Genomic DNA, 22,163 nt, shown 5'->3' with positions numbered 1-22,163 from the left:
TTTGACATCACCCATCATAAGATAAACATGAATATGTCTCTGTAACGAAGCAACGTCCATGGGTGAAAAGGCAGTCTTGGTGTAATCGGGTAAAAAGCTTACAGTATACAAGTCATTATGTGCATGCGCCCAGGTCTAAAGGCCTAGTAACAAATCATGGCTGTAACAAGTGAACATGAAACCCCCTATGAGCTTTAGAGTATTTTAGCCCTATGATATGAGGTAAGCTGCTCCCAATATAATGGTATATTCAAGTCAACATGGGCAGTACACAGTAGCCCCTGAGAGCGTGAGCATGTCCCAGTGAACAATACCCATGATTCGTGTTCCCTATGTCTCCAGGAGCCCCGTAGAGTCCCATTGGTGCAACAGACATAATTGACATCAGAAAATGCTTTCATCTCAACCATATTAATTAAAATTCAGTGTCCCGCATTGGAAACAGCGCGTGCAAAGAACTATTTGTACCCCTGTGGTGGGCGAATAGTCAAGAGAGTTATATTGCAACCTGTTTGTCATCATGTGGTCACAAGTATGCTTCCTACGCTAAACACGATGTTAGCACTCATGGTCATGCGAGTGTTAAAGTGAGGCCCGCCAGTACTTAAAAAGGGAAGACAAAAAAGCATAGGGCTCGCAGCAACAAACACTCCGTAAGCACCCTAACCATGCGAGTACAATAAAAATTAAATGTACACATATTGGTATTAGCCTGTGTAAAGACCACAATAGCACCACTGTAGTCTGTGCACAGTAAGAGATGGTTGAGTTATAACATGCCAGTAGATATACATGCACAACTCTGCTCTCACCGCGCTCTCCGGTCCGCCCCCCCCCGCCGCCGGGGGGCTCCTTGCGACGGCGGCAATCTGTTGACTTCTCCGGTCTCCCTCTTCAGCATGGGAGACCGGCAACGTCCTCCGCTTCTTCCGGGGCTCCCTCCAGGCAGGCCACGGGAGCCCCGCGTGGGCCGCCATACTGCTTCTGGGCCGCCGTCTTCCTTCTTCCCCCGGGCGGGGGGGGGCGGGCACTTGCGGCCGGCCGCGCTAGGATTGGCCGGCCGGGCTAAATGCTGTCATGGAGACTGCACAGGCCTTGCTGTGGGAGACTTCGGATGAGCCCCGCACGCACAGTGAATATTAGATTTTAGAGAACAATGCAGGGGTCTGTTGGGTGTCTCGTTGCTTTCCCAAACACGGAAGAGAAGCACAGTCTGCCTGAAAGGCTGACCAATCAAAGGCCGCAAGGGGTGACAGGCCCAGGCACGCACCGGTGGGAACACTGTTGTCACCCTGTGATCCGGGTGGCGGAGCGCTGATTGGCCAGCAGAGGCCGGCTGCCAGCCAACCGGATCTGCGCATTTCATGCTGCCGGGGAGATGCGAGCTCAGGCAGGGGAGGGAGCGGCCCTGTAGTAAGATGGCGGGGGAGGAGAGCGAGCGTTTGTCATTAGCGTCGCCTTTGTCAGGCAGGCTCTGCTGAGTCACTGTGAGCAATGGGGGGGGAGGAAACGGAACACCGAGGACTGTGTTTTCTCAAATTGAAAACACAACATGTTACAAAACGGACGGTGGGAGAGGACACGGACGGCGGGAGGGGGGGCGGGAGGGGACACGGGGGGCGGGAGGGGACACGGACGGCAAATCACTCACGCAAGCAGGAAAGGGTGCCGACTCAATGCCGGGAGGCACGCACCGGTGGGAACACTGTTGTCACCCTGTGATCCGGGTGGCGGAGCGCTGATTGGCCAGCAGAGGCCGGCTGCCAGCCAACCGGATCTGCGCATTTCATGCTGCCGGGGAGATGCGAGCTCAGGCAGGGGAGGGAGCGGCCCTGTAGTAAGATGGCGGGGGAGGAGAGCGAGCGTTTGTCATTAGCGTCGCCTTTGTCAGGCAGGCTCTGCTGAGTCACTGTGAGCAATGGGGGGGGGAGGAAACGGAACACCGAGGACTGTGTTTTCTCAAATTGAAAACACAACATGTTACAAAACGGACGGCGGGAGAGGACACGGACGGCGGGAGGGGGGCGGGAGGGGGGCGGGAGGGGACACGGGGGGCGGGAGGGGACACGGACGGCAAAGCACTCACGCAAGCAGGAAAGGGTGCCGGCTCAATGCCGGGACAGATTCGGGGGTGTTCCCGGCGTCGCGTGACGTCGGCAAAAGCCAAAGAATCTCGGGAACGCCCCCGAGTCTCCTCCGGCATTGACGGACAGGCCCCTCGTCCAATGGCTAGGCTCCATTTATGGAGCCAGCCAATGAATGACGAGGGCCGACCCAAATCCACACTACAGTTCTCATTAGGTTTTCGCCTGCGCGAAAAAGATGTGCAGAGCGCATCTTTTTGCCAGGCAAAACCTAAAAAGGGGCTGTCAGCACAAGCGCTTAACCTAGATATTGGCTCCTGAGGCGGAAGCCAGGAGTTCAGAGCTTTTTAAAATTGTCACGCTGTTTAGTTTATTTGCGCCACATTTCCTTTTAATTTGCACTGGGTAATGAAGAATCCCATTTGCTTTTAAAAATACCAGCTGTGCTCACCCTCTTCACTGAAACTGATTAGGTGTTTGAATCACGAAGCAGAGAGCGGCAGACATATTGGGTGGACATTGCGCGCAGCGCTCTAGTTGCTGGACCCCCGAGAACTTTAAAAAGAGGAGGCCAACGCGGATGCACAGCGGACGTGCGCAGCGGGCGCGCCGATGGCGCGCCAAAGGCAAGCCCGTCTGCGCCCGTCCGCACCCCGACGAGCCCAGAGGCTAGAGATCCTGCCTCTACCAAGGTTATGAAGGCTAGTCAGGTGAGCTTCCCTACCAGATACGGATTCATTGAGGTCTATAAGAGAGCTTTACGCCACCAGGAATCACTGTCAAAACTCCATCAAGTGCCCCAACAGATTTCCGATTGTGTTGGATACACCAACTACTTGCAAACAATGTCTCTTCTCCACCATCCCCTGGAAGGAGACACTCCAAACAGAAATGAAAGCACCCCCTGCAAATTTGGGATACGATAGTCTCCCATGCGCCTACTCTCTGTTTCCTAACGGAAACCTGGTTAAACCCCACCAACTCTACTATGATTAACCTCGCCATCCCAGAGAATTACAAACTGATTCAGCTAGACAGAAAGGGCAAAATGGGCGGCAGTATAACTATTGCATTTCAGGATCACATAACTGTAAATTGGTTATCAACTATCAGCAGGGACTGTTTAGAAATGGGTATTTGTAAGGTTACTTTATCCCCAACAGAATGCTGGTACGGAGCTTTAGTTTATCGCCCACTGGGGTCAAAACTGAACTTTCACAACCTTCTTGTTGAACAAATTGCATTACATGCCCTTGCAACCAGTAAGTTTATCCTACTGGGAGACTATAATGTCCATGGTGAGAACTCCTCTGACCCAGAGGTTTGTAAACTGTCTCGGCCCTGGATGCTATTGGGCTTCATCAGAAAGTGGAAGGCCCAACCCACCAAGCCGGACATTTGCTGGACCTGGTGTTCACTAATGATGAGCAACTAAGATGTGATCCCCCTATTCCCCTCACATGGTCTGATCACTCTTGGATTACCTTTTCTATATATCAGGCTCCTGGGAATAAACTAGGGAATTCGGCCATTAACAAATCAGTACAACGGAGGCCATGGCGTAATCTCACCACTGTAGCTTTTAGAGAGGCCTTCTCTAGTGAACCAGTGAATAAGCAGACAGAAGTTCCTAACAACCTGGAGGTGTTTAAGATAGCTTTAGAATCTGCTTTTGATAAAACCATTCCTAAAAAAACGATGCTCCACTCATAGGCGCCCCTCAAACCCCTGGTACACTGAGACCCTAAAGACAGAAAAAAGCAAACTGTTGTCGCCTTGAAAGAGCCTGGCAGGACAATAAGGCTCCCCACAATAAACTGGCTTACAGACTTGCTTTGGCCAGGTATCATCTACATTTAAAAATAGCAAAACAAAATTTCACCATCAGATAAATTGAGCAGTCCAGCAACTCTGTGAAGACTCTGTTCAAGATAGTTAAGGACTTTACCTCTCCAAAGGCCTGCAGCCAATCCCCAAATGAGTAGCAGGAGCTATGTAACGCCATTGCCACTTTTTTTCAAGATACAATTGTTACCATCTACGACAACTACCCTCAGATAGCTCCAGCCACTATGGTATCTCTAGTAGAACTGGAAGAGAAGCGGGAAAACAATACCTGCTCCCTTGATAGTTTTAAGCTAGTCACCATCCAGGAGGTACAAAAAGGCTTAGCCTTGGCTAAATCAGGATCTCCCTACGACCCATGCCCCCCTAAAATTATGGCTCTCTTAGCGGAAAGCTGTACACCAGCTGTCTGTGATATTTTTAATTGTTCCATCTCCACAGGCACAATTCCCCCCTCTTGGAAGGAAGCAGTGCTATGTCCCATTTTCAAAAAACCTACTGCAGATCCTGCTATCCTCAGTAACTACCAGCCTATCTCCCTTCTACCCCTGCTGAGGAAGCTGCTGGAAAGAATCATAAATCAACAACTGAGTGCCTATCTAGAACAAAATGAAATCCTGGCCCCTTCCCAAGCGGGCTTTCGCCCCGGGTTTAGTACGGAGACTGCCGTTCTGGCAGTCACCGATTCACTGCGATTAACCATGGATTCGGGCAGTTACCCTATACTGATTCTCTTAGATCTCTCCGCAGCTTTCGATACGATATCTCACATTAAGCTAGCGGAGAGATCAGTAAATTGCGGAATCACAGGAACTGCATTAAAATGGTTGCTACACTTCCTGTCAGGAAGAACACAAGCGGTTATGTTAGGATCTTACTCTTCGTCAAAAATGCCTTTAGAAAGGGGGGTTCCTCAGGGCTCTTGTCTGAGCTCCACTCTTTTTAACATATATATGGCCCCTCTGGCCCAGGTTGTGGAACAGCTGGGTTTTGAAATCGTTTCATACGCCGACGACACTCACGATCGGGAAATGCCTAGAGCAAGAATAACTATGCTTTGCCAATGGCATGAGGCTGATTTCAGACTGGTTCACGATGAATCATCTGCAACTGAACCCTGGGAAGACTGAAATTATGCTGACAGGGAAAGCCCCAGACATCTGGACGGATGACTGGTGGCCTGACCAACTGGGCCCCCTCCCTAAAACTCTCTGTTAGGATTTCAAGGCTTGGGCGCTATAGAAGAGCTTGACATGTGTTTTTTATCCTCAGGTTTCCCCTTGTGTCCTTTTTCACACGATCCCTACTGCATGACTTCCATTGCATGCAGATACTTTTAAGACGCTCCCTGGTACACGTAAAGAGGCGCGTCGGAACGTAGCCATTGCTTGGCTAACTGTTCCGGTACCACGCCCCCTTCCTACTTCCTGGTTACGAGAGGCTCCTTCCCAAGATCGTCGCTGTTTGGTTCCTGTCTCCTCTCGGTTTCTGGATATTCTAACCTTCCGTTGGTGTTCTGCCATCCTTCTCGATAGCGGGTAGTTTCCAGCATCTTCCGAGTTACCTCCAGTCCAGAGAGTCACATTCTGTGTCCGTTGGAAACCTATTGCCCCGCCCTTTAAGCTCGAAGCCATTTAGAGGGCATTCTCCCCTGCCGGGTATTCAAGCCCTTTTTCTTATTCTCGAGTGCTTGGAGTCCGCTGAATCGGGCGGTCATTCTTGAAGTTTTAAGGAGCCCTGCTCTCAGTCGGACAGTCTGTGCTCATTCTTTCTTTTTACCTTGATGAGAGAGAGCGCTCCGTTCGGAATAGTTTCCCGGGCCGGGTGTCTCTCCTCTTGAGAGTGTAGCTGCTCCGCTCTTTGTCCCCCGTGAGAGCCGGCCAGTGCACCTCAAGTCCTTCCCCTTTTTTATTCTGGTGTGTTTGGTGAGTGTGTGTCATTTCATGAGTCCTGCTCTTTTAGACCTGGCATCATATTTCTCAGAACTAAAAAACAAAACAAGTATGTGGAGGGTCAAGGGGAATATTTAATGACCTGTCTGCTCATACCCCTATATACGTTATACAACACACAACAGAGCAGACCAGGTCTAGAAAAAGTGTGTCAATGTACTGGCGAAGGTGCAAAACATGGATGCATGTATGAACCAATGATGCTGAAAATCACTGACTAGATGAATCCCATCAGACCACCCATTATGGTGGAGTTTACGTCATGTGGGATATTACTGATCATTCCAAAACACAACCGACCTAGTAGTGCCGATATGGGAATGGATGTCAGGAAACTAGCCGTGATATTCATCATGAAGTGATATATACTAAAGTGCAGTGCCTATGTGAAAGTAGTGAGATAAAATTGACTACACGGGCGTTGTAAAGTATTCAAGCCACACTCCATGTGTCAAGAGTTAAAAACCCGCCGAGTAATAAGATTACCCTATGGCGTTGTGCAAATCGGTCGACATGTTTCAGCCCATGGGGCTTTGCCCCGGCTTTCTTCAGGACCATAACCAGAAATGCTACTGCAACTATGAGTGAAATGTTACATCAACAACAGACAATGTACTAAGAAATAGGTACATATCTACCAGGAACCATCACATTTGAATGCCCACTGGAAGGAAAGGAGAACATCTTCTTCCTAAAAAAACAGAAATTATTTTACAACAACACCATCTATCAACTATACATCCATATAAATACACACAGGACGCACAGACAGAACACACTTGCATGAATGATTCGCATTCAGCGTGATATGAAAAGCTAAATAGCTAAAACAACATGAGGCATTTCCTCATGGTGCTACTCACCCAGCTTTGTGTGGGTGAAGACCTCACCTCACCCGGCAACCGCTCGGGAGTATGAGGCCCCGCTCTATAGTGTAGAAAAAAGGAAACCATGAGTGCACAGCTCTATAGTATCCAAGCCAATTGCTCTACACCCAAACCCAACAGACGTGTGATAGTCCCCCCACTGCTCGCCCTTACAAAACCTACATTAATGTCCAAAGGACATTTAGAAGACACAAATGCTATAGTGCCCTTAGTATCATAGGGCACGGAAAAATAGGGCACGAGAAAAATACTTTTATTGACCTCTGAGTGTGTTCATACTCGGTCATGAGAAACTGTCTAGAGACACAGTAAACAATTCTATGTGCCCCTCGAACTATTAATAGGAGCTGTCCATAGTAAAGGGCTCCTCAAAAGCATAGACCAACCAAGTCCTCGGTAAGACATAGAGTCTAAAGGGCCTGAAAGGCCGTCCGAGACTCGTCTACACGAGGTGCCTCGACTATACCATCAAATCAGGGTTAACTGCAGTGAGAAAAAACCACCAGGAGACTAACCTGTCCGTCGGTGCCTCCGGTGGTAAAACGAGCGGAAGTGGAGGTATTGGTCAGACCGTCCATCCCACTTATGTAGCCGCCGGTAACTGAATCCAATGTCAGTAATCGCCATTGAGAACGCCGGCATGAAAAAAGACACTGCTCATGCGCGCATGCGCAATAGCTTCAAACAGACTGTAGTCAGCGTCAGCGTGAGCGCATGCGTGAGCGGAGAGACACTGCTCTTAGGCACACGCGCTGTGAAATCAATCCCCGGAGATAAGATGTGTGTTTATATTCATCTTTTGTTTATTTCACGCACCGTGAAGGGATTTGTAAAAGATTTAGTCCTATGGGTGCTAATGCGCTGGAAAAGACCCGAATGTCCAGGAAATGCTGATCAGATTGAAGAGCAAGGTGTGGGTGTAGTAGTGCCTGTGGTCTCGAGACCACCCAAGATTGTTATGCATGCCAGATTACAAGACACAATAAGAGTGTCATACACCCAATATTTATTCACACGGGAATGGGGTAAACTGAGGCAACTCGTAGGGAGTGCTCTTCAATCTGATCAGCATTTCCTGGACATTCGGGTCTTTTCCAGCGCATTAGCACCCATAGGACTAAATCTTTTACAAATCCCTTCACGGTGCGTGAAATAAACAAAAGATGAATATAAACACACATCTTATCTCCGGGGATTGATTTTACAGCGCGTGTGCCTAAGAGCAGTGTCTCTCCGCTCACGCATGCGCTCACGCTGGCGCTGACTACAGTCAGTTTGAAGCTATTGCGCATGCGCGCATGAGCAGTGTCTTTTTTCATGCCGGCGTTCTCAATGGCGATTACTGACATTGGATTCAGTTACCGGCGGCTACATAAGTGGGATGGACGGTCTGACCAATACCTCCACTTCCGCTCGTTTTACCACCGGAGGCACCGACGGACAGGTTAGTCTCCTGGTGGTTTTTTCTCACTGCAGTTAACCCTGATTTGATGGTATAGTCGAGGCACCTCGTGTAGACGAGTCTCGGACGGCCTTTCAGGCCCTTTAGACTCTATGTCTTACCGAGGACTTGGTTGGTCTATGCTTTTGAGGAGCCCTTTACTATGGACAGCTCCTATTAATAGTTCGAGGGGCACATAGAATTGTTTACTGTGTCTCTAGACAGTTTCTCATGACCGAGTATGAACACACTCAGAGGTCAATAAAAGTATTTTTCTCGTGCCCTATTTTTCCGTGCCCTATGATACTAAGGGCACTATAGCATTTGTGTCTTCTAAATGTCCTTTGGACATTAATGTAGGTTTTGTAAGGGCGAGCAGTGGGGGGACTATCACACGTCTGTTGGGTTTGGGTGTAGAGCAATTGGCTTGGATACTATAGAGCTGTGCACTCATGGTTTCCTTTTTTCTACACTATAGAGCGGGGCCTCATACTCCCGAGCGGTTGCCGGGTGAGGTGAGGTCTTCACCCACACAAAGCTGGGTGAGTAGCACCATGAGGAAATGCCTCATGTTGTTTTAGCTATTTAGCTTTTCATATCACGCTGAATGCGAATCATTCATGCAAGTGTGTTCTGTCTGTGCGTCCTGTGTGTATTTATATGGATGTATAGTTGATAGATGGTGTTGTTGTAAAACAATTTCTGTTTTTTTAGGAAGAAGATGTTCTCCTTTCCTTCCAGTGGGCATTCAAATGTGATGGTTCCTGGTAGATATGTACCTATTTCTTAGTACATTGTCTGTTGTTGATGTAACATTTCACTCATAGTTGCAGTAGCATTTCTGGTTATGGTCCTGAAGAAAGCCGGGGCAAAGCCCCATGGGCTGAAACATGCCGACCGATTTGCACAACGCCATAGGGTAATCTTATTACTCGGCGGGTTTTTAACTCTTGACACATGGAGTGCGGCTTGAATACTTTACAACGCCCGTGTAGTCAATTTTATCTCACTACTTTCACATAGGCACTGCACTTTAGTATATATCACTTCATGATGAATATCACGGCTAGTTTCCTGACATCCATTCCCATATCGGCACTACTAGGTCGGTTGTGTTTTGGAATGATCAGTAATATCCCACATGACGTAAACTCCACCATAATGGGTGGTCTGATGGGATTCATCTAGTCAGTGATTTTCAGCATCATTGGTTCATACATGCATCCATGTTTTGCACCTTCGCCAGTACATTGACACACTTTTTCTAGACCTGGTCTGCTCTGTTGTGTGTTGTATATCATATTTCTCAGGCCATACTCTTCAGCAAGGACTCATCTCAAGACAGCTCGTTGACTTCACTGGGGTAAGTGACCTTTATGGTATTAAAGCGCATGTCAATGTATTGAAAGGTCGCCCTTGGGATAGTGTCTAGTGTATTATTGCATGTCCTGTTTTCTTACAGCCCTGACTTCACCAACCAGACCTGCACCTGGCCTGTTACTTAAACCCTTGTATGGGGAGAGTGGTGGACACTCCTTTGGTTTTTCCCCCATACTTTTAGGGAACAGCTGTCAGGAGTGTGTTTACTGTTGCATTCTTGGCTCTGTTTTCTGGAGGTGTTGGGGATTCCTCTTCGTTCCCGTGGAAGCTGGCTTGTATCCTTTGAGCCCTGACAGATAGCCAAGCCCACAAATAATTAATTCCCCTGAGCGAAGATGAATCCTGACAATACTGTTGTTTCCTTAGAGCAAGGTCTACAGAACACACTACAAGTCCATACAATAGATGAATTAGCGGCAGCATTAGTAGACCTACAATCAGAAGTAGGGAGATTACGGATAGAAAACCAGAGACTACAAGCAGAAGTGGTACAGCTAAAATCAGCAGAGGCAGTTGAGCACAGGGAAACAGGAACTATTCCTAAAGTGCGCAAGAATTATATTCAACCAGCACGTTTTTCCATGTCATCCCCCACTACTGACGCTGGGGCTAGAGGGGATACTAATCTACCTCCCGTGCAAGTCACCGTTCATACCCCCAGTCCTGTACCTCTGGCTATGCCTGAAAGATTCTCAGGGGATAGCGCAAAATACAACATTTTTATGAACCAATGTCAGCTTCAGTTCTTATGTAAGGCTGCAGCATTTCCAGATGATTCGGCTAAAGTGGCCTTCATCATATCCTACCTTGCAGGGAATGCCGCAGAATGGGCAGTCCCTCTAGTTCAAAACAATGACCCTTTGTTATATAATTTTCCATTGTTCCAAGAAAAAATTAGAAGTTTATTTGCGAAACACACATATATGCAGGCTAGCGATAATGCCCTTCTAAACCTTAGACAAGGATCCAAAGATCTCCTTTCCTACATAACTAGTTTTAACAGGCTAGTTGCAGAAACTCATTGGCCTGAGGACAAAAGAACCTCCCTGCTTTACAGGGAATTGTGCGATGAATTGAAAGATTTACTTTCCCAAATTGTAAATCCCCCCGAAGACTGTCCCTCTTTCATATAACTAACTGTGAAACTTGATCATAGGATACAATAGAGAAAAGGAGAGAAGGCTCGGGTAAGGGTACCCAAATACGTTATGCTGCGTACCGAGAAAAAGGACCCTAAAGACACTTCTGAACCTATGTAAATTGGGGGTTTAAGAGGGCCCTTGTCAGCCGAAGAAAAAGATAAAGAAGAAAGAACAATCTTTGTTTATACTGTGGAAAAGGGGGACATTACGCCAAAGAGTGTCCTGTACGTCCCAAGAATCCGAAAACGGTAGCTAGTGGTACCTTGGTCTCGGAAAACTAGACCGCTTGAAGAACAGAGAGATCAATTCTTCAAGCATGGACAAACAACAGATCTCCCTAAACAAACTCATGAGGCAACAAGCATTTACAATGCAATAGGTCTCGCAGCATTAAAGTTTGAGTTATTGGCATTGTGTATGGCAATGCGTTGCATAAAATTTTTTGCAAACTTTGAATTGGTGAGCAGTGAGAGTGTGTGCAAGAGTACGCTGTTGCTCACAGTGGTTATTCACACAGCTCTGATGATGCACCTCAGGCACGGGGCTGACGCGGTTATTCACACAGCTCTGATGATGCACCTCAGGCATGGGGCTGACGCAGTTATTATTCACACAGCTCTGATGATGCACCTCACGCACGGGGCTGACGCAGTTATTATTCACACAGCTCTGATGATGCACCTCAGATACGGGCTCACAGCTGTTATTCACACAGCTCTGATAATGCACCTCAGCACGGGGCTCACAGCTGTTATTATTCACACAGCTCTGATGATGCACCTCACGCAGGGGCTCAAAGCTGTTTCACACAGCTCTGATGATGCACCTCACACAGGGGTTCACAGCTGGTATTATTCACACAGCTCTGAGGATGCACCTCACGCACGGGGCAGAAAATATAGAAAGTTTGCGGAATCACCAAGAGAAATTACAAAAGGCGTCTATTGACAGTCCTTACTTATAGCTAAAGCCCATGATTTTTCGGGGTGTACTAAGTGTATGTCTCACACAGATCCTTGTATCCGCCTACCCTGATTCGGAGTTTCATGACCACACTATGTTTCAGCTCATGCCTAGTTTCATTCATACTAGCATTGAGTTTTTTCACACATACCATTTGAAACTTGCTGGCACACATGAATACTCACTTCGACTATAAAAGCATCTCATTTCTTCTCTCAGCCCAGGGCAACAGACACATAATTAACTGGACATACAATTAGCTACCAACATCCATAAAAGAAAAAGCATTCGAGCGACAAGCTCTACTAGCCCCAGGCCAAACATAAAGGACAAACAGCATGGCAGCTCCCAAGAGATCGAAATCAGAAAAAAACTCCTGCCGACCTTTTTATGAGCTATGGAGCAGAACTATATAATGCACAGAAAACCGTAGACATCACTAAACTATCACCAGAAACCGAGAGGCACGTGCCACATTCAAGCTACAAGGTAGTTTTTCCATGCACGCAAATATCTTACCGTTCATCAAATCCGAATAGTAGTCTGATATCACACACTTTAAATAGGAACTACAAACTACATGCAGAAGCAAACGATATTCTGGAAAACTCTCTGAAAAACAGACCATTTAAATTTCTTGGGGACTATGCTAATAATACGCCAAGATGATCGACTCAACTGATGACTTCATTTATGCAGACACTCTGTCGTTGATTTAAGTACACACTGTACCTCACGTTTGGGTAATCGTCATGGAATGCAGGGCAAACAGATTACGCACTGGTACAACAGTGCATATATGCACAAATTAATTGCGGTGTCAACTAGGGTGAGAAATTCATGAAGTCACACAATTTCCGAACGGCACAACAGCACCGCCTATACTTTATTATGTTGCTCCCAATGTTCATACAATTTTGCATCTGTAATGGTGAAAAGTGAAATGGAAGATACTCGTAAGAGGTCATATCTATAAGAATGTGTTTAATGAACCATGTCACCCCACAGCATTGATCGCGTGCAGGGTGGCGAAAGCGCGTCTCGTCCCTGCATTTCATGCACATTCTGTTACCTGCATACCCGGCGCCCCAGGGTCCACGCCAGTGTCCAACACAGCAATAACCATCCCGCGGCCGTCATACTCTGGGAATCGGGCGAGGAAGCATCCCCCTCGTCACTGGCTCTACTGTCTGCTCTGCTTCCTTAGTCCCTTTAGCTCATGCCGGGCAGAGGCACAGTTGCTGTGCGCATGGAGCGCGCCCTGCCTGGCTCACGGTGTCAACCTGTCTGTGCACAGGCGTAGTGAACGTCCCCTGCCTGACGTACATGCCCTGTTATACTTCCGCAGTCCCTTCTTTAGCTCATGCCGGTGTTCTAACTATATTTCCACCCCCGTCGTTTTGTACACCCCCTACGTCAGAGGGGTGCCGATTTATGCAGGTTCTGCCTGTGTATTGGCGCTCCCCGTCTGGCTGTGCACACCCTACGCTAGTCACTCACGCATGCGCACACACGAGGGGGAGCAGGAACGAGTGACACTAATACTTGAACATGGCAGCTGCTGAGGCACACTGGTGCTCTCCTGTTAAATGCACTGCAGCCTCCACAGAGTACAGGTGCGGGCCGGTTGAATGTATAGCAGCCCTGCTGAGTACTAGCTGTATCATATTAAATGTATAGCAGCCTTGCTTAGAAATACTGGAGTTATCCTAGTCAATGTAGTGAAGCCATGGTGAGAAATGCTGGTGTCATACAACTAAATGTATAGGAATCTTGACTGTATAGCTACCGTGCTAGGAGTAGTGGTATAATCACATTAAATGTATAGCAACAATGCTGGGAAGTACTGGCCTTATTCCATTATACGTACGCGTGGCAAGGAGTGGCTGTATGATCCTATTAAATGTATAGCAAATGTGCTGAGAAGCCACAGGATTATCTCATTAAATGTATCACGGCCAAATTGGGAAGAACAAGCATTATCCCATTAACTACAAACCGCACAATCGGGACACGTGTGAGGGGAGGAGGAGCGAGAGAGGTGAAGTGTGATCGACAGATGGAATGTATACCCCTGATTTCAAATGTACTCTTAATGACTGTAGATGGAATGTACACCCCCGATTTCAAATGTACTATTAATGACTATAGATTAAATGCATACCCCTGATTTTAAATGTACTATTAATTACCACCTCATAAGTACTGGTATTGCATGTGTGAGACAGAGACCCCGGTGCAGCTGGTGTTGTGTCTCTGATACTTCTATTCGTATGATTGCTGCGATAACTGTTTAAATAAAAAATAAAGGTTTAAAAAATAAACTATATAACTCACAGCTCAGAAGTTCTGGTATTGACCTAATAAATGTATAGAAATCATGGCAAGCAGTACTGGCAATGATCCCATTAAATGCCCAACAGTCTGCTGAGAAGTACTGAAGTACTGCTCCGTACCCCATTACATGTCTAGGAATCTCATAATAGGTACTGGCATTTCCAACTGTAATATTGTCTCGCTAAATATGCAGACAGGCAATGCAAGGGTACAGTGGGAGGGGGGGGGGAGAAGGTATCGACATTGACAGCACCCCACCAAGGGCTCCCTGGGGAAGCCCGACGTTAGCAAATAAAGGCACCCAAGTGGTAAGAAAGAAGAAAAAAAAATCATAACCTGGTGAAAGTGTCAGACTCGATCCGACGGGCTGGGCACCATGCAAAAAGACTTCGGGGAAAGTGGGAGGTTTCATGGCTGCTGCAGAAGCGGGGAGAGTTCTCGGCCTCTAATGCAGACCGAGGCCGTGGGTTTCCGATCTGTGAAGATTAAAACAAAAACCAAAACTCCTGCGAAATAAGCGTGCATGCGTGCACGCATGCGCACTAAACCGGCAGAAGAGTGGGGACGCAGGCGCGGTGAGCCTGAGTCGGAGCTTGCAGCACTCTCTCGTTCCTTTCACCCGTGTCCGGGCGAAGCAGCCTAGGGTCCGCCGAGGGCACAGAGGTGAGTGTGGGGGCCGGGACGGCAGTGGGGACAATCGGCCAGGTCCTGGAGCTGGGCTCGGGGGGAGGCATGGGGCTGCATAAGTCCGGAGTGCCGGGGAGCGGGGAGGGGGGGAGGGGTTGGTGCCTGTATCTGTGCGTGTGTCTGTGTGTGGGAGGGGGAAGGGGAGGGGAGGATATCTCTCCGTGCGTGTGTGTGTGTGTGTGCTTGTGTATGTGTGTGCGCATGCGTGCAGGGGGGGGGTGTGTGCCTGTGTATGTATGCGCTTCCCAGGAGACAGACACGGCGAGGGCGTGGCCTGCGCCGATCGCATTTTGAGAGAAGCGCGCGGCCGGCGCTGTCTCCTGGGAAGCAGAGTCAGTGACAAAAGATCTCGGCGAGTACAGTGCTTACGCACTGTATCGCTACGAGACCTAAAAAGTGGTAAAACATTTCACCCTAAACATCACGCTAGTTTATTCAGTAAAAAGTAGACATAACATGTCTATTTTGTTGGATTCAGGGGCTACGGGTAATTTTTTTGATTTACAGCTGGCCAAAAGAATAGGAATCTCCTTTGTTCCTAAAAAACATCCAAAACCTATACGAGCGGTGGATGGCTCTGAATTGTCTTCTGGCCTGATTACCTATCAAACTCCCCCTTTGATTATTGTGTTTAGCAATGGGCATTCCGAGAACATTACATTTGATTTAATCGATGCCCCCAATTTCGGGGCAATACTGGGTATCCCCTGGTTACAGGTACACAACCCTCAAATAGACCGGACTCGTAGGATCGTAACTCTGAAATCACACTATTGTCTGCTTCACTGCTATCAGGAGGCCAGAGAACACGACAATCCTTTATATTGTGCTGTCCAAACAGCTGCTGCTGCTTCGTGTGTCCCTGAAATTTATGCCGAGTTTCAGGGGGTTTTCAGTGAAAACGAAGCCACGAAATTACCACCCCATAGGAGTTATGATTGCCGCATTGACTTAATACCAGGTGCTGAGCTGCCTTGCAGCCGTATCTATGCCCTGACCCCTTCCGAAACCGAATATTTAAAAAACTATTTAGAAGACATGACTCAAAAAGGCTTTATAAAACACTCTACCTCCCCTGTTTCATCCCCTCTGTTTTTTATCGATAAAAGAGAAGGGGGTCTCTCCGAGTGTGCTTGGACTATAGGGTCTTAAATAAGGTAACTATAAAAAATAAATACCCGCTCCCACTCATTCCTGTTCTTCTTAATCAGATCAAAGGCGCTAAAATATTCAGCAAAATAGATCTTCGGGGTGCGTACCATCTCATCCGCATCAAGCAGGGAGATGAGTGGAAGACCGCATTTAGAACTAAGTTTGGTCTCTACGAATATTGCGTCATGCCATTCGGATTGTGCAATGCACCTGCTGCATTTCAATATTTCATTAATGACATTCTGAGGGAATATATTGACATCTTTGTTATTGTATACATTGACAATATTCTTATATTTTCTCAAAACGAACAGGACCATATTATTCATGTAAGAAAAAATAATAACTCCTGTTACCTTGAAATTACAACTACACCCCCAAATGAAGATACACCCTGTTTTTCATTGCTCCTTGATCAAGAAGTACATACCCCCAGTTTTACCTGAGGTCCAACCCCCGCCTTTAATAATTAACGGAGAAGAAGAATATGAAGTACATAAAATCTTGGATTCCCGGAGATATAGGGGTAAACTTCAATATCTCATAGATTGGGTGGGCTACCCCCACGAGGACAGGTCCTGGGAACCGGCAGAGAATATCCATGCTGCTAGGTTAGTCAGACAGTTTCACAGGCTACACCCCACTAAACCAGGTCCAGTTAATAGGCCTTTGGGGAGGGGTACTGTTAGGATTTCAAGGCTTGGGCGCTATAGAAGACCTTGACATGTGTTTTTTATCCTCAGGTTTACCCTTGTGTCCTTTTTCACACGATCCCTACTGCATGACTTCCATTGCATGCAGATACTTTTAAGACGCTCCCTGGTACACATAAAGAGGAGCGTCGAAACGTAGCCATTGCTTGGCTAACCGTTCCGGTACCACGCCCCCTTCCTACTTCCTGGTTACGAGAGGCTCCTTCCCATGGCAGTCGCTGTTTGGTTCCTGTCTCCTCTCGGTTTCTGGATATTCTAACCTTCCGTTGGTGTTCTGCCATCCTTCTCGATAGCGGGTAGTTCCCCGCATCTTCCGAGGTACCTCCAGTCCGGAGAGTGACATTCTGTGCCCGTTGGAAACCTATTGCCCCGCCCTTTAAGCTCGAAGCCATTTAGAGGGCGTTTCTCCCCTGCCAGGGATTCAAGCCCTTTTTCTCATTCTTGTGTTCTTGGAGTCCGCTGAATGAGGTGGTCATTCCTGAACTTTCTTTTACTTTTAAGGAGCCCTGCTCTGTCGGACAGTCTGGGCTCATTCTTTCTTTTTACCTTGATGAGAGAGAGCGCTCCGTTCGGAATAGTTTCCCAGGCCGGGTGTCTCTCCTCTTGAGAGTCTAGCTTCTCCGCTCTTTGTCCCCCGTGAGAGCCGGCCTGTGCACCTCAAGTCCTTTCCCTTTTTTATTCCGGTGTGTTTGGTGAGTGTGTGTCATTTCATGAGTCCTGCTCTTTTAGACCTTGAATCATATTTCTCAGGCCATACTCTTCAGCAAGGACTTATCTCAAGACAGCTCGTGGACTTCACTGGGGTAAGTGACCTTTATGGTATAAAAGTGCTTGCCAATGTATTGAAAGGTCGCCCTTGGGATAGTGTCTAGTGTATTATTGCATGTCCTGTTTTCTTACAGCCCTGACTTCACCAACCAGACCTGCACCTGCCCTGTTACTTAAACTCTCGTATGGTGAGAGTGGTGGACACTCCTTGGGTTTTTACCCCATACTTTTAGGGAACAGCTGTCAGGAGTGTGTTCACTGTTGCATTCTTGGCTCTGTTTTCTGGAGGTGTTGGGGAATCCTCTTCGTTCCTGTGGAAGCTGGCTTGTATCCTTTGAGCCCTGACACTCTCTATAAAGAATGTAGGTATAAAAATTGACCGCTCCTTGTCAATGTAAGATCACATTGCGACAACGACTAGGAAATGCTTTTGTGGTCTCCGCCTTCTTCGGACAATACTTCCGTTCATACCCATCTCCCATCGCAAGACGCTAGTACAAGCTATGATAACTAGCGGGCTGGACTACGGAAACGCCCTGCTGGCAGAAGCGGGGGAGACTCTTCTGGCAAATTTGGAAATTGTCCAGAATACAGCCGCTAGAATGATTTTAAATCGCCTGGCTGGCGCGCCATCAGTTCCACCTCTCCGAGAGCTGCACTGGCTTTGGGTTAAAAAGAGATCCTTCTTTAACCCCTTCGAGGCTGATGACGAGCTGGGCTCGTCATGGTGTAGCCTCCTCAAACACTGATGACGAGCCCAGCTCGTCATGAACAATGGGATTTTCAATTCTGCAGCACAGCAGCAGAATACCATGAGCATCGATGGTGTTAAGGTCTGTTGCCTAACCCATAATGCCCTCAATGACAAAAGTCCTCGATATCTACAACATAAACTGGTTAAATATAGCCCCAGTAGGACACTTAGATCGACTTCTCTGAACTTGTTACAAGTTCCCCGAATCCAGAGGACTCGGACTGGAGGGAGAGCCTTCTCCTATCTGGCTCCCAAGTATTGGAACGGGCTACCCCTGGCTCTCCGATCCATCCCGCATTATGGCACTTTCAAGAAACACCTGAAGACATTTCTGTTTCAAAAATTCTGGTTTAATTAATCTCCCGACAGTAGTTAGTCCATTCTCTAGCCAGCGCCATGATGCCCCAGGGTGAGTTGCGCGTTATACAAATCCCAAATACAAATACAAATGTATTAGAAGGGTCCAAAACATCCACCGAATAACCAATTTGAATATTGTTCTTAACAGAGAGATGCAAATAAAAGGAGTTAGAGACAATGAAATAAATAAGACCATGAAATAAACATAAGGAACATGTTATAGGATAACAAATAAAATAACGGTTGTATTGTCCAATCGGTTTCGCCTTTACTAAGCAACGCAAGCTGGAAGTGTGGCGGCCTGATAGAGAGCTTTGGCTAACTAAAGGTACTAATTAGGTATGAGGACAGGAAAGTCCTACAGTCCTCTACCTCCACAGTGGGTGACTATCGCCCACTCGCTGTGGGTGCTTAAACGGCGCTATGACCTCTTACCCAAGCAAGTTGAACAGAGGGTGTTTGGAACTCCTTTTGCTATGGGATGATGGGAGGTTACTTTTGCGTGCCATTAAGAGATAACTCCCATTTTAGCACAGTGGACAGAGATTAACTGGACGGTTGCTTGAATTACAGTAGTAGGCTTGTATTATCACCTGAGCTGGATGGCCAGACGGAGATTGGTCGCCTCCATAAGGGAGGGACTGAACAGCTTAATTATCTGTGCATGCTAGACAGGTGACAGCAGTGACTGCTTCCTGGGATCGAGGGTATGGTCTAGTTGAGTGCCTCTTACACATGCTAGGTAGGCATGGGACTTCTGAACATCGGTTGTAGGTTGGGGCGTTGATAGGTGCATGTGTGCTTTACCCAGGTAGGCTAGATGTCCATTTGCGTTCAAGGTGGGCTGATGCTTGGGGGATATGAAGACTTGGGCCATCGCTGGGCAGAGGTTGGCTGATTGGGTGTGGTCTGTGACGGTGTCCTGTTTCTTACCTGAGAAGACTGGACAGGGGATGGCTAGAACCTCCAGCGCTCTCCAGATCCACCAAAGCCAGCAGATAGCCTCTTTCCAGACAGCAGCTTCTCCACGGCCGGCACGGTGCCAGTGCGCGCGGCCTCCAGAAGCTCCTGTTCCTTCCCCTGGCCCCTTGCCCCGGGATCCCCCCAGCTCCCACGCTCCATCGCTAGCCCTGGCCAAAACTTTGGTCTCTGAGCGACCCCGCCTCCGTGAGCACCTCGAACACAGCCACTGGTGTCACGTCATTTCCGACATGCGTGCAACGTCAGACAGACGAGCACGATTGGGAAGGAAGCAAGATTGTTCAGTACGAGCAATCAAAAGAAAGAAAGACTAAACTAACAAAGACTTACGAAAAAGACAAAACCATGAACAATCGTGGGAACAGGTCAGGTAAACGCACAAAACTTCGCTTAACTGCAACAACGTAAGAATATCAAGCAGATGATGTACTGAAACAATATTTATTTCTCTTTTTTTTATTTAATCGGTTTTGATAGAAAGCTTTGATGACCCCAAATCAGCGTGGTAAAACGTATAAGCCAATAACAACACAACCATTGACCTTCAGATAATAAACAGCAGACAATAGGAAGCAGGGGAGGGGGCCTGTGCAATTCCCTTGCGGGAGCGTGCAACCATATGGCGCCCCGTGTGCCTGCAATCAATGCAAAGCAATGCAAAGCGTGCCCGTTTTTTGCCCCCAAAGCTGTGCTGATGGCATTAGGTCTCTCTCCTAAGCAGGTGCAGCGCATGCGCAGGCGAGACTTAGCAATGAGTGAGTCCTTGTGTAAGTAACTGGTGCTCATGTAAAGCGCTCCAATACCATCGGATCGAGTTCGCGCTATATAAATGTGAAAAAAATTGTTCTATCAGCAGAGTGTACCAAGCACTGCACATAAACGATTCCACTTTGTAAAAGAAAAAAAAGTATCGGTATTGCAGCTATTAATCTGCGGATGTGCGCCTAGTCTCTCTTTCATGCCGAATATCCTCACTAATTACGCTTTAGCATCGACGTTGTCAGGTGACTTTCCAGCATCCTGCACGTGACATGCTTGTCATTCACTCCGGCGCTTCCTGAGTCATAAGCTGTGAGAGCCAATCACAGCAGGGAGGCCGGCAATAAGCAGATCGCCAGGCAACTGCCGGAAGTCCCGTGAGAGTGCTGCTCCAACCATTTGAGGTAAGGATCTTCTTTCGTCGCACTTGTTTCTTGGAGCTGCGTCATTGCGAATGGTGAACAGGGACATATAGTGTTTTTTTATCAACACATAAACACGAAGCACTCTACGCGGGGCATAACCCCCCATTTCTCAACAAACGGAGTTGACCGGCACGTGTATCATGCCCGTATTGACGGCATTCACAGCGTTTTCAGTGTTCATGTTATTCCTCTAGTTCGTAAATATGTTTCCCTTCTTTGAGGACACCATTGCGAATGCTTACTCCTGCGCCTTATTTTTTTTTTTTTTTACCGAGCTATAGTGTACCTTTTCAGTGTTTTTAAATATTAGCTATACAGAGGTTTATTTCTCTCCAAACCATTTTTTATAAGCCTTACGATGACGAAAGATTTTGGGGGAAAACTAAAGGTTCTAAATCTCTACCGTACTGTTCAAATGTACTGCGTTGATGCCAATGCACGGCTCACTGCTATGTAGCAGGTTTGTAAATTATGAACTGCAAGTAACAAAAGTGGCAAAAGTTTTGATCCGCTGAGCAAGCTACTTAAAATACAATTCTGTGACTTATATGATATACTCTACAGGGGCGCAACTAGACCCGAACTTCCGGGGTAATGGGGGCGGGGGGAGTTCGTAGGTTGCACATGTTGCAACAGTCTTTTTTGGCACCCCCCACCCCCCCCCCACACATTTTCTCCTTTTCCGTTAATTCCCTCACTACCACTACCCAACAATGCACCTCCTCTCCAGAACACATTTCTGACTTTTATTTTATTGCGCAACTCCTAGTTTACCAACACTCGGTTCTGTGATCTGCATGGTGCACGTTCCTTGTAGCAGGCACATTAACTATCTGCGCTGTGTGAGTGGCAGGAGTGCCCATACGAGTCCACGATGAGCAATGTGACTGAGAGTAGGGTAAGAGGAGTGAGTGAGGTGACCATATGAATTTGGGTGGGTGCGGATGTAAGTGCAGAGTGGGACGAATGAATGCATGGTTCGTAATGGGCTTGTTTGATCGAGATTGCCGATTGAGCAGTGAGGGGGACAGATGAGTGAAGTGTCACATGCAGGGTGAGAAGTGCGCTTGTGTGACTGCAGGGCGAGGTACAAGGTGCGAGTGAGTGCTGAGTGATTACTGTAAGCGCATGGTGAGCAGGTGAATGGTGTGAGTTCACAGTGAATAGTGTACGTGCATTTTGATCGCTGTGAGTGCAGGGTGAGCGTGCAAGTGAAGGGCGAAAATGAGGAGTGAGTTGTCTGAATGCAGGGTGCATTCCCAGACACTTGAAGTAACTCAGTATGTTATTGATGGTGGTGTTGTGTTTCACATGCAAGTTGAACTATTGTTATAATGGTAATCTGGGATCAGAATGTGCAATTCCAGGACAACTAAACCATTTTTACAAAAAAAGATTGCTGATATTCTTGGAAGCACAGGTTCCAGACTTTTCTCTGTGCCTCCATGTATTGCCAAGTAACGTCATTTTTGGACTTTGCTTTTCAGTGTGGATTGAACTTTATAGACATGTTAAGGTAGAGCATTAGTTTTA

The 22,163-nt window shown here is 47.4% G+C and overlaps 1 protein-coding gene across 5 annotated transcripts in view; it reads left to right on the top strand.

Annotated features, from left to right (window-relative positions):
* Positions 1-20,490: 20,490 nt before the first annotated feature.
* The window catches only part of GRN (granulin precursor), a 1,328,618-nt gene continuing 1,326,945 nt past the window's right edge, over positions 20,491-22,163 (top strand). For all 5 annotated transcript variants that reach the window (XM_086923912.1, XM_086923907.1, XM_086923905.1 and 2 more), the window contains exon 1: positions 20,491-20,609. The gene's annotated coding sequence lies outside the window, so the exon portion shown is untranslated. The remainder of the gene's footprint in view (positions 20,610-22,163) is intronic.

The sequence above is a fragment of the Lissotriton vulgaris genome, chromosome 5 (genome assembly GCF_964263255.1).
Source record: "Lissotriton vulgaris chromosome 5, aLisVul1.2, whole genome shotgun sequence".
Classification (NCBI taxonomy): Eukaryota; Metazoa; Chordata; class Amphibia; order Caudata; family Salamandridae; genus Lissotriton; species Lissotriton vulgaris.
Note: the sequence above shows the minus strand (reverse complement) of the source record. Positions and strands in the feature narration are given on the sequence as shown.